At 40.5% G+C, this 12,142-nt stretch overlaps 1 pseudogene; it reads right to left on the bottom strand.

Annotated features, from left to right (window-relative positions):
- Nucleotides 1-12,142, bottom strand: part of LOC117340757 — a 100,501-nt pseudogene that overhangs the window by 59,802 nt on the left and 28,557 nt on the right.

Raw genomic sequence — 12,142 nt, 5'->3', positions numbered from 1 at the left:
TATAGACACAGGTGAGAAACCGTTTATGACTTTACGTACCTCCTAAACTACTAGACTCAGGTGAGAAACTGTTAATGACTTTACGTACCTCCTAAACTATAGACACAGGTGGGAAACCGTTTATGACTTTACGTACCTCCTAAAGTACTAGACACAGGTGAGAAACCATGTATGACTTTACGTACCTCCTAAACTACTAGACACAGGTGAGAAACCGTTTATGACTTTACGTACCTCCTAAACTACTAGACACAGGTGAGAAACCGTTTGTGACTTTACGTACCTCCTAAAGTACAAGACACAGGTGAGAAACCGTTTATGACTTTACGTATCTCCTAAAACACTAAACACAGGTGAGAAACTGTTTATGACTTTACGTACCTCCTAAACTACTAGACTCAGGTGAGAAACCGTTTATGACTTTACGTACCTCCTAAACTACTAGACACAGGTGAGAAACCGTTTATGACTTTACGTACCTCCTAAACTACTAGACTCAGGTGATAAACCGTTTATGACTTTACGTACCTCCTAAACTACTAGACACAGATGAGAAAATATTTATGACTTTACGTACCACCTTAATTACTAGACACAGGTGAGAAACTGTTTATGACTTTATGTACCTCCTAAACTACTAGACACAGGTGAGAAACCGTTTATGACTTTACGTACCTCCTAAACTACTAGACACAGGTGAGAAACTGTTTATGACTTTACGTACCTCCTAAACTACTAGACACAGGTGAGAAACCGTTTGTGACTTTACGTACCTCCTAAAGTACTAGACACAGGTGAGAAACCGTTTATGACTTTACGTATCTCCTAAACTACTAGACTCAGGTGAGAAACCGTTTATGACTTTACGTACCTCCTAAACTATAGACACAGGTGAGAAACCGTTTATGACTTTACGTACCTCCTAAACTACTAGACTCAGGTGAGAAACCGTTTATGACTTTACGTACCTCCTAAACTATAGACACAGGTAAGAAACCGTTTATGACTTTACGTACCTCCTAAACTACTAGACTCAGGTGAGAAACCGTTTATGACTTTACGTATCTCCTAAAACACTAAACACAGGTGAGAAACTGTTTATGACTTTACGTACCACATAAACTACTAGACACAGGTGAGAAACTGTTTATGACTTTACGTACCACATAAACTACTAGACTCAGGTGAGAAACCGTTTATGACTTTACGTACCTCCTAAAACACTAAACACAGGTGAGAAACTGTTTATGACTTTACGTACCACATAAACTACTAGACTCAGGTGAGAAACCGTTTATGACTTTACGTACCTCCTAAACTACTAGACACAGGTGAGAAACTATTTATGAGTTTACGTACCTCCTAAACTACTAGACGAGGGAGAGAAACTGTTTATGACTTTACGTACCTCCTAAACTACTAGACACAGATGAGAAACTGTTTATGACTTTACGTACCACCTAAACTACTAGACACAGGTGAGAAACTGTTTATGACTTTACGTACCTCCTAAACTACTAGACAAAGGTGAGAAACTGTTGATGACTTTACGTACCACCTAAACTACTAGACACAGGTGAGAAACCATTTATGATTTTACGTACCTCCTAAACTACTAGATGAAGGAGAGAAACTGTTGATCCCGGTGGTGTAAATGTACTGTACGTCACCGCTACTGTGTTGTGCAAGTCCAGATCCTGCGACATTGACGTTGACCTTGTGAACACCTTCTGGGCCGCTACCAATCGTACAGGTAATTGTCGTGGAGGTGGAGGCAGTCACAACACATGCCACGCCTCCGATCATCACGGAGTTGTCTGCAGGTGTTCCGCTGAATCCTGTGCCAGTGATGGTAGCCACTGTACCTCCCTGTCCTATAATGAATAATCAATTATGCATTTACTCATTTCTGATCTGCCAGAATACTTAACATGACAAAATCACATGATCACATATGATAGCATGGTAAAAAGGGGAAAAAAACCTGTAGATATACTACCCACCTGTACTGGGTTATTGACTGTAGATATACTACCCACCTGTACCGGGTTATTGACCGGTTCCTGTAGATATACTACCCACCTGTACCGGGTTATTGACCGGTTCCTGTAGATATACTACCCACCTGTACTGGGTTATTGACTGGTTCCTGTAGATATACTACCCACCTGTACCAGGTTATTGACTGTAGATATACTACCCACCTGTACTGGGTTATTGACAGGTTCCTGTAGATATACTACCCACCTGTACGGGTTATTGACTGTAGATATACTACCCACCTGTACTGGGTTATTGACAGGTTCCTGTAGATATACTACCCACCTGTACCAGGTTATTGACAGGTTCCTGTAGATATACTACCCACCTGTACTGGGTTATTGACTGGTTCATGTAGATATACTACCCACCTGTACTGGGTTATTGACTGTAGATATACTACCCACCTGTACCGGGTTATTGACAGGTTCCTGTAGATATACTACCCACCTGTACCAGGTTATTGACTGTAGATATACTACCCACCTGTACAGGGTTATTGACTGGTTCCTGTAAATATACTACCCACCTGTACCGGGTTATTGACTGGTTCCTGTAGATATACTACCCACCTGTACCAGGTTATTAACTGTAGATATACTACCCACCTGTACCGGGTTATTGACCGGTTCCTGTAGATATACTACCCACCTGTACCAGGTTATTGACTGTAGATATACTACCCACCTGTACCGGGTTATTGACCAGTTCCTGTAGATATACTACCCACCTGTACCGGGTTATTGACTGAAGATATACTACCCACCTGTACCAGGTTATTGACAGGTTCCTGTAGATATACTACCCACCTGTACCGGGTTATTGACTGGTTCCTGTAGATATACTACCCACCTGTACCAGGTTATTGACTGGTTCCTGTAGATATACTACCCACCTGTACCGGGTTATTGACTGTAGATATACTACCCACCTGTACTGGGTTATTGACTGGTTCCTGTAGATATACTACCCACCTGTACGGGTTATTGACTGGTTCCTGTAGATATACTACCCACCTGTACCGGGTTATTGACTGGTTCCTGTAGATATACTACCCACCTGTACCGGGTTATTGACTGGTTCCTGTAGATATACTACCCACCTGTACCGGGTTATTGACTGGTTCCTGTAGATATACTACCCACCTGTACCGGGTTATTGACTGGTTCCTGTAGATATACTACACACCTGTACCAGGTTATTGACTGTAGATATACTACCCACCTGTACCGGGTTATTGACTGGTTCCTGTAGATATACTACCCACCTGTACCGGGTTATTGACTGGTTCCTGTAGATATACTACCCACATGTAAAGGGTTATTGACTGGTTCCTGCAGATATACTACCCACCTGTACAGGGTTTTTGACCGGTTCCTGTAGATATACTACCCACCTGTACAGGGTTATTGACCGGTTCCTGTAGATATACTACCCACCTGTACAGGGTTATTGACTGGTTCCTGTAGATATACTACCCACCTGTACAGGGTTATTGACTGGTTCCTGTAGATATACTACCCACCTGTACCGGGTTATTGACTGGTTCCTGTAGATATACTACCGACCTGTACCGGGTTATTGACAGGTTCCTGTAGATATACTACCCACCTGTACCGGGTTATTGACCAGTTCTTTTAGATATACCTGTACCTTGTGTTTTCCACTTTTCCTATCACTCACCTGTTCCAGGTGTAATTCCTGTAACCGTTGGTGTACTGCTTGTCAACCAATCAAAGTCACATGTTCCAGAACACTTTGAGGTGACATCATTGCTCATCACCACTACCTAGAATACAAACAAAGTATATCAACTGTCAGGTGGTATTGCTGTTGAGTAGATATTCAAATCTAATACATTATAGTTATGCATGTACAAATGTAACACAACTATTGTGACATTTTTAATGGAGTAGATGTTCAAATCTCATACATTATGTATGTAACACAACTATTGTGACATTTTTAATGGAGTAGATGTTCAAATCTCATACATTGTGTATGTAACACAACTATTGTGACATTTTTAATGGAGTAGATGTTCAAATCTCATACATTATGTATGTAACACAACTATTGTGACATTTTTAATGGAGTAGATGTTCAAATCTCATACATTGTGTATGTAACACAACTATTGTGACATTTTTAATGGAGTAGATGTTCAAATCTCATACATTATGTATGTAACACAACTATTGTGACATTTTTAATGGAGTAGATGTTCAAATCTCATACATTATGTATGTAACACAACTATTGTGACATTTTTAATGGAGTAGATGTTCAAATCTCATACATTGTGTATGTAACACAACTATTGTGACATTTTTAATGGAGTAGATGTTCAAATCTCATACATTGTGTATGTAACACAACTATTGTGACATTTTTAATGGAGTAGATGTTCAAATCTCATACATTGTGTATGTAACACAACTATTGTGACATTTTTAATGGAGTAGATGTTCAAATCTCATACATTATGTATGTAACACAACCATTGTGACATTTTTAATGGAGTAGATGTTCAAATCTCATACATTATGTATGTAACACAACCATTGTGACATTTTTAATGGAGTAGATGTTCAAATCTCATACATTATGTATGTAACACAACTATTGTGACATTTTTAATGGAGTAGATTATTCAAATCTCATACATTGTGTATGTAACACAACTATTGTGACATTTTTAATGGAGTAGATGTTCAAATCTCATACATTGTGTATGTAACACAACTATTGTGACATTTTTAATGGAGTAGATGTTCAAATCTCATACATTGTGTATGTAACACAACTATTGTGACATTTTTAATGGAGTAGATGTTCAAATCTCATACATTATGTATGTAACACAACTATTGTGACATTTTTAATGGAGTAGATGTTCAAATCTCATACATTGTGTATGTAACACAACTATTGTGACATTTTTAATGGAGTAGATGTTCAAATCTCATACGTTTAGACATTATGTTCGTATATTAAAATAATAAAATGACATTAAGCTGATTCAAAGATTGGCACTAATTTGATATCTGAGGTCCTTACCATAGCATTTTAGTTCTGGTACATAGTAGAGACACAGCCAAACTAATGTTTCTGTGGCTGTATGTAAAGATGACAAATCATAATACGATTAAAGCTTTGATGATATTACCTGTGGCTTTTCTTCAGGTACTCTGAGAAATTCTCCAGGAATCGGGTCATAAGCAAGGTGGCCGTGCACCACATCCTTGGGTAACATGCTAACAGAGTTCCCTGTAAGACCGCTGGCATCCACCTGATAATAGAACCACACCGGTAACCAGGGTACTGATCGACAGCCTAGGTTTAACATAATAATATAAATTTTCCATTGTTTGTACGCAGAATGCGGCTTTCTGATTGGTTGAGATTTTACTATGAAAAAAATTCCGAGAATGGCACGAAAAATGCGACGTCACAATACGACAATTGACGTTAAGTATTGATTTGAGGAAGAGAATCCCATATAAAACCAGTAAAATTGTACATAAAACATGTTTTAAATTAGAAAATTATTTTCAAAAATTTATTGTAAGCGTTGATGTCAATTGTTTTTTAGTTTCATAGAGGTATGTTAAAAAACTTGTTTGCCAACTTCTGTAAGAATCCGCTACGCAAATTCATACAGTTTGCAAACAAAATTTGTTTCATACCCCAATGAAACTTTAAAAAAAGTAACATCAATGCTAAAATACATAATATAATAAGAACATATTGAGTACTTTCAAGATTTTTTTTTCAAAGAGAAAATAATGTTTTTATATCAGTCCACAAAATGTGAATAGGGGCGACAATTCCCACACAGAACAAAGGTATCAAGCTCACTTTTGCGTTTATGCACCAGAAATAGTAAAATATCTTTAAAATAAACATGCAAGCTTCAAGAATAAAAAGAATTTCATAGACAAGGGTTTTGGAAGAAAAATTCAACCAACATTTGAAAAAATTAGGTTTATGTCATATCTGTGTGTTAATTTCTTCCTGATTTACCCCAACCCCTCCTTCACATCCCCACCCCTTCCCAAACCACCGTCACTTGTACCCCCTACACGTCCTTCCACCCCCAGCCCCTTCCAAACCCCTCACTTGTAGCCCTACCTCTCCTTCCCACCGCACCCCTTCCAAACCACTCATTTGTACCCCCTACCCCTCCTTCCCAACCCCCTCACTTGTATCCCCTTCCCCTCCTTCCCACCCGCAATCCCCTTCAAAACCCCTTCACTTGTCCCCCACCCCTTCTTCCCACCCCCAACCATTTCATTACCCCCTCACTTGACATTTGTTATGATAATATTTAGATTAACAGTCTAATTTCAGCAATATTTAACTCCCTGTTATTCCTCTTGAAGCAGTAAGTATCAAATGTAATATAGAAATGTACCCCTACCTGGACAAGTGACTGGTCCCCGGCCAGAGAGTCGTAAGTAATCATCCAGTTATATTTAACTCTCTGTTATTCCTCTTGAAGCAGTAAGTATCAAATGTAATATAGAAATATACCCCTACCTGGATAAGTGACTGGTCCCCGGCCAGAGAGTCGTAAGTAATCATCCAGTTAAAGTTGGCACAGTCCCCCTCTTGTGTGACCGATACCTTGTTGAGCCCGCTGATTGTTTCTAAGTTTTGCTCTAAACTTTGTGTATCAATGGTAATGGGAAGTGCTGTAAAAGATAGAAACATGTAGTAAAACCTACTTTTATAAAAACAAGAGGCCCATGGGCCTTAAAGGGGCACCTGAGTTTTGGTTATTTTAGCACATTTGGCCCCTGTGACCTTGAACGAAGGTCAAGGTCATCCATTTGAACAAACTTGGTAGCCTTTCATCCCAGCATGCTACAGACCTAATATTGGATCTCTGGGCCTTTTGGTTATCAAGAAGAAGTTGTTCAAAGATTTTAGCATACTTGACACCTGTGACCTTGAATGAAGGTCAAGGTCATTCATTTGAACAAACCTGGCAGCCCTTCATCCCAGCAGGCTACAGATATAATATTGGGACTTTGGGCCTTTTGGTTATCAAGAAGTCGTTCAAAGATTTTAGCATATTTGACCCTTGTGACTTTGAATGAAGGTCAAGGTCATCCATTTGAACAAACTTGGTAGCCCTTCATCCCAGCATGCTACAGGCCTAATATAATGTCTCTGGGTCTTTTGGTTATCAAGAAGAAGTTGTTTACAGATTTAAGCATATTTGACTCCTTTGACCTTGAATGAAGGTCAAGGTCATCCATTTGAACAAACTTGGTAGCCCTTTATCCCAGCATGCCACAGGCTAAATATTGGGTCTCTGGGCCTTTTGGTTATCAAGAAGTCGTTCACAGATTTTAGCATATTTGACCCCTGTGACCTTGAATGAAGGTCAAGGTCATCCATTTGAACAAACTTTGTTGCCCTTCATCGCATCATACTACATACCCAATATCAGGTTTCTGGGCCTGTTGGTAATTGAGAAGGAGTTGAAAAAGTAAATTGTTTACGCCGGACGAAGCACAATGCACGACGAACGACGGACGCCGGATGCCGGACAACGCCGGACAAAAGGCGATCACAATAGGGCAACTGAAAAAAATTTGGGGGGTTCACTTTACTTTTGTGAGATTTAGACCCCGGTATATTACACTTCTATAGAGATATTTAGAGGGGGTGGAGTCGGTTATTTTGTCTATGTTATTTGAACTCTTTTGCTCCTTTTTTACAATCCCACACCTGTACCTACCAGAAAGACTGGTTCCTTTAAACGTTAAGGCAAACGTTCCCTGGATAGGTGGCGTCGCTTGTTGAACTCGAGTTACTCCAACGCTGGCTCCAGATTTCACCTAGAGTAGTGTCAGAATTAATATAGATGTGTTAACATGTACATCATTCTTCTAACATCTTAACACAGTCAAAACTACTGGCATGACATCAACACAAATATATAGATATCCATATCATTATTCAAACCTTTAACCTGACATTCAGGAATCTCCATGCAAAACATTTTTGTTTAAATTTTGCTATCATTTAAGTTTGAATTCTTTATTTTGTTTATAACAAGAGGCCCATGGGGCCTGTATCGCTCACCTGGTTGGATTTGGCCAAATGTCAAAATAATGTTCATGTTCAATTTGTTAATACACATACTTTCTAAGGGACTGAAAGACCATATGGATTATTTTTACAACCTAATTGTGTTTGAAGAAACTAAGTCCCTTAGGGTGAGGAAAGACCCTTGGGCCTATTTTTACATCAGAATTGTGTTTATCCCTTAATGTCCAGCGATGTTATACATAGTTATGGGATGGAGGGTCACAGTAACCATTTATGCAAAATCTGTTTCCCTTTCACCAAGGATGTTTCTGACAAAATTGGGTTCAAATCCATTTAAAACTTTATGACTAGTAGCGATATAAAGACAGATCGCTATTTCCACTATTTGGCCCCACCCTTCAGGCCCCTTGGGGGTCAGAGTCAATATTTACATAAACTTTCTTTCCTCTCTTCCCCCAAGGATATTCCAGACCAAATTTGGTTCAAATCCATACATAACTTTATGATAAATAGCGATTCATAGGATAAACCCCTATTTTCCCTATTGGGCCCCGCTCCTAATGCCCCTGGGGGTTCAGAGTAAAAATTTATACAAACACGGTTTCCCTTCTCCCAAGTATGCTCCTGACCAAATTTGGTTCAAATTCATTCATAACTTTACGACTAGTAGCAATTTAAAGGATTAACCCCTATTTCCCCTCTTAAGACTCCGTCCCCTCAGGCCCCTGGGGGTTCAGAGTAAAATTTATACAAACTCTGTTCCCCTCCCCCAAGGATGTTCCTGACCAAATTTGGTTCTAATTCATTCATAACTTTATAACTTGTAGCGATGTAAAGACTAATCTCTATTTCCCCTATTTGGCCCCGCCCCTCAGGCCCCTGGGGGTTCAGAGTAAAAATTTATACAAACTCTGTTCCCCCTTCTCCCAAGGATGTTCCTGACCAAATTTGGTCCAAATTCATTCATAACTTTATGACTAGTAGAGATTTAAAGGATTAACCCTATTTCCTCTATTTGGCCCCGCCCCTCAGGCCCCTGGGGATTCAGAGTAAAAATATATGCAAACTCGGTTCCCCTTCCCCCAAGGATGTTCCTGACCAAATCTAATTAAAATCCATGAAAAATTTTATGACCAGTAGCGATTTAAAGACTAATCTCTATTTCCCCTATTTGGCCCCGCCCCTCAGGCCCCTGGGGGTTCAGAGTAAAAATTTATACAAACTCTGTTCCCCCTTCTCCCAAGGATGTTCCTGACCAAATTTGGTTCAAATTCATTCATAACTTTATGACTAGTAGCGATTTAAAGACTAATCTCTATTTCCCCTATTTGGCCCCGCCCCTCAGGCCCCTGGGGGTTCAGAGTAAAAATTTATGCAAACTCTGTTCCCCTTCTCCCAAGAATGTTCCTGACCAAATTTGGTTCAAATTCATTTATAACTTTATGACTAGTAGCGATTTAAAGGATTAACCCTATTTCCCCTATTGGGCCCCACCCCTCAGGCCCCTGGGGGGCCAGACCAACCGTTTATACAAAATTGGTTCCCCTTCACCCAAGGATGCTTCAGACCAAACATGGATCAAATCCCTTTATTCCTGCAGAAGAAGAAGGATTTTAAAGAATATGCTATATTTCCCTATTGGGCCCCACCCCCCAGGCCCCTGGGAGGGCCAGACCCATCGTTTATACAAAATTGGTTCCCCTTCACCCATGCATGCTTCAGACCAAATATGAATCAAATCCCTTCATTTCTACAGAAGAAGAAGGATTTTAAAGAATTTGCTATACACTGTTGTATTTCCCTATTGGGCCCCACCCCTTAGGCCACTGGGGGGCCAGACCCACCGTTTATACAAAATTGGTTCCCCTTCACCCAAAGAAGTTTCAGACCAAACATGGATCAAATCCCTTTATTCCTGCAGAAGTAGAAGGATTTTAAAGAATGTGCCATATTCCCCTATTGGGCCCCACCCCCAAAGCCCCTAGGAGGGCCAGACCCACCGTTTATACAAAATTAGTTCCCCTTCACCCAATGATGCTTCAGACCAAACATGGATCAAATCCCTTTATTCCTGCAGAAGAAGAAGGATTTTAAAGAATATATGCTATATTCCCCTATTGGGCCCCAGCCCCTGGGAGGGCCAGACCCACCGTTTATACAAAATTGGTTCCCCTTCACCCAAGGATGCTTCAGACCAAATATGAATCAAATCCCTTTATTCCTGCAGAAGTAGAAGGATTTTAAAGAATGTGCCATATTCCCCTTTTGGGCCCCACCCCCTAAGCCCCTGGGAGGGCCAGACCCACCGTTTATACAAAATTAGTTCCCCTTCACCCAATGATGCTTCAGACCAAACATGGATCAAATCCCTTTATTCCTGCAGAAGAAGAAGGATTTTAAAGAATATATGCTATATTCCCCTATTGGGCCCCAGCCCCTGGGAGGGCCAGACCCACCGTTTATACAAAATTGGTTTCCCTTCACCCAAGGATGCTTCAGACCAAATATGAATCAAATCCCTTTATTCCTGCAGAAGTAGAAGGATTTTAAAGAATGTGCCATATTCCCCTATTGGGCCCCACCCCCTAAGCCCCTGGGAGGGCCAGACCCACCGTTTATACAAAATTAGTTCCCCTTCACCCAATGATGCTTCAGACCAAACATGGATCAAATCCCTTTATTCCTGCAGAAGAAGAAGGATTTTAAAGAATATATGCTATATTCCCCTATTGGGCCCCAGCCCCTGGGAGGGCCAGACCCACCGTTTATACAAAATTGGTTTCCCTTCACCCAAGGATGCTTCAGACCAAATATGAATCAAATCCCTTTATTCCTGCAGAAGTAGAAGGATTTTAAAGAATGTGCCATATTCCCCTATTGGGCCCCACCCCCTAAGCCCCTGGGAGGGCCAGACCCACCGTTTATACAAAATTAGTTCCCCTTCACCCAATGATGCTTCAGACCAAACATGGATCAAATCCCTTTATTCCTGCAGAAGAAGAAGGATTTTAAAGAATATATGCTATATTCCCCTATTGGGCCCCAGCCCCTGGGAGGGCCAGACCCACCGTTTATACAAAATTGGTTCCCCTTCACCCAAGGATGCTTCAGACCAAATATGAATCAAATCCCTTTATTCCTGCAGAAGTAGAAGGATTTTAAAGAATGTGCCATATTCCCCTATTGGGCCCCACCCCCTAAGCCCCTGGGAGGGCCAGACCCACCGTTTATACAAAATTAGTTCCCCTTCACCCAAGGATGCTTCAGACCAAACATGGATCAAATCCCTTTATTCCTGCAGAAGAAGAAGGATTTTAAAGAATATATGCTATATTCCCCTATTGGGCCCCAGCCCCTGGGAGGGCCAGACCCACCGTTTATACAAAATTAGTTCCCCTTCACCCAAGGATGCTTCAGACCAAATATGAATCAAATCCCTTTATTCCTGCAGAAGTAGAAGGGCCAGGTGAGCTAATAAAGCATCTCAAGTATTTTTCTTCCTAATTTACCTGTCCTGATTCGGAGGTAAAGAGAGGAAATCCGTATCCACAGTTGAACGGGATAATGGTAACCAGGTAACTTCCTGGAACTCCGGTAACAGTAACAGTATCAATCCGATATTTGTTAAGTAAGACAGACGTTAGACGCTGTTTGGCGATCCCAGCTGTAAACAAATCAACATAAATTTGTCAATAGTCAATATACGATAGCTATAGGAAGTGTCTTAAGAGAAACACAAATCTAGGCTATCCGTGCTGACGTTTGTTTTTTTGGTTTTGGACAATGACATGTTTCCATTATCAAACTGTTATGATATATTCAGGGCTTTTTCTGAGGGCTTTTTTGGGCCGTTAATGGGCCCCATCCACAACTGGAATTATTACATTTTAAAGCCAAATTCCCAAAATTTGCAGTTTACCCCTGAAAAATTCTTTCACAATTCACACCGATTTTCTCCCCAAAATGAGACAAAAAGGCCCCATCCGAAAAAGCCCTGATATTTATATAAACAAACCCAAGTGATAATGACAAATTA

The sequence above is a fragment of the Pecten maximus genome, chromosome 13 (assembly GCF_902652985.1).
Source record: "Pecten maximus chromosome 13, xPecMax1.1, whole genome shotgun sequence".
Classification (NCBI taxonomy): Eukaryota; Metazoa; Mollusca; class Bivalvia; order Pectinida; family Pectinidae; genus Pecten; species Pecten maximus.
Note: the sequence above shows the minus strand (reverse complement) of the source record. Positions and strands in the feature narration are given on the sequence as shown.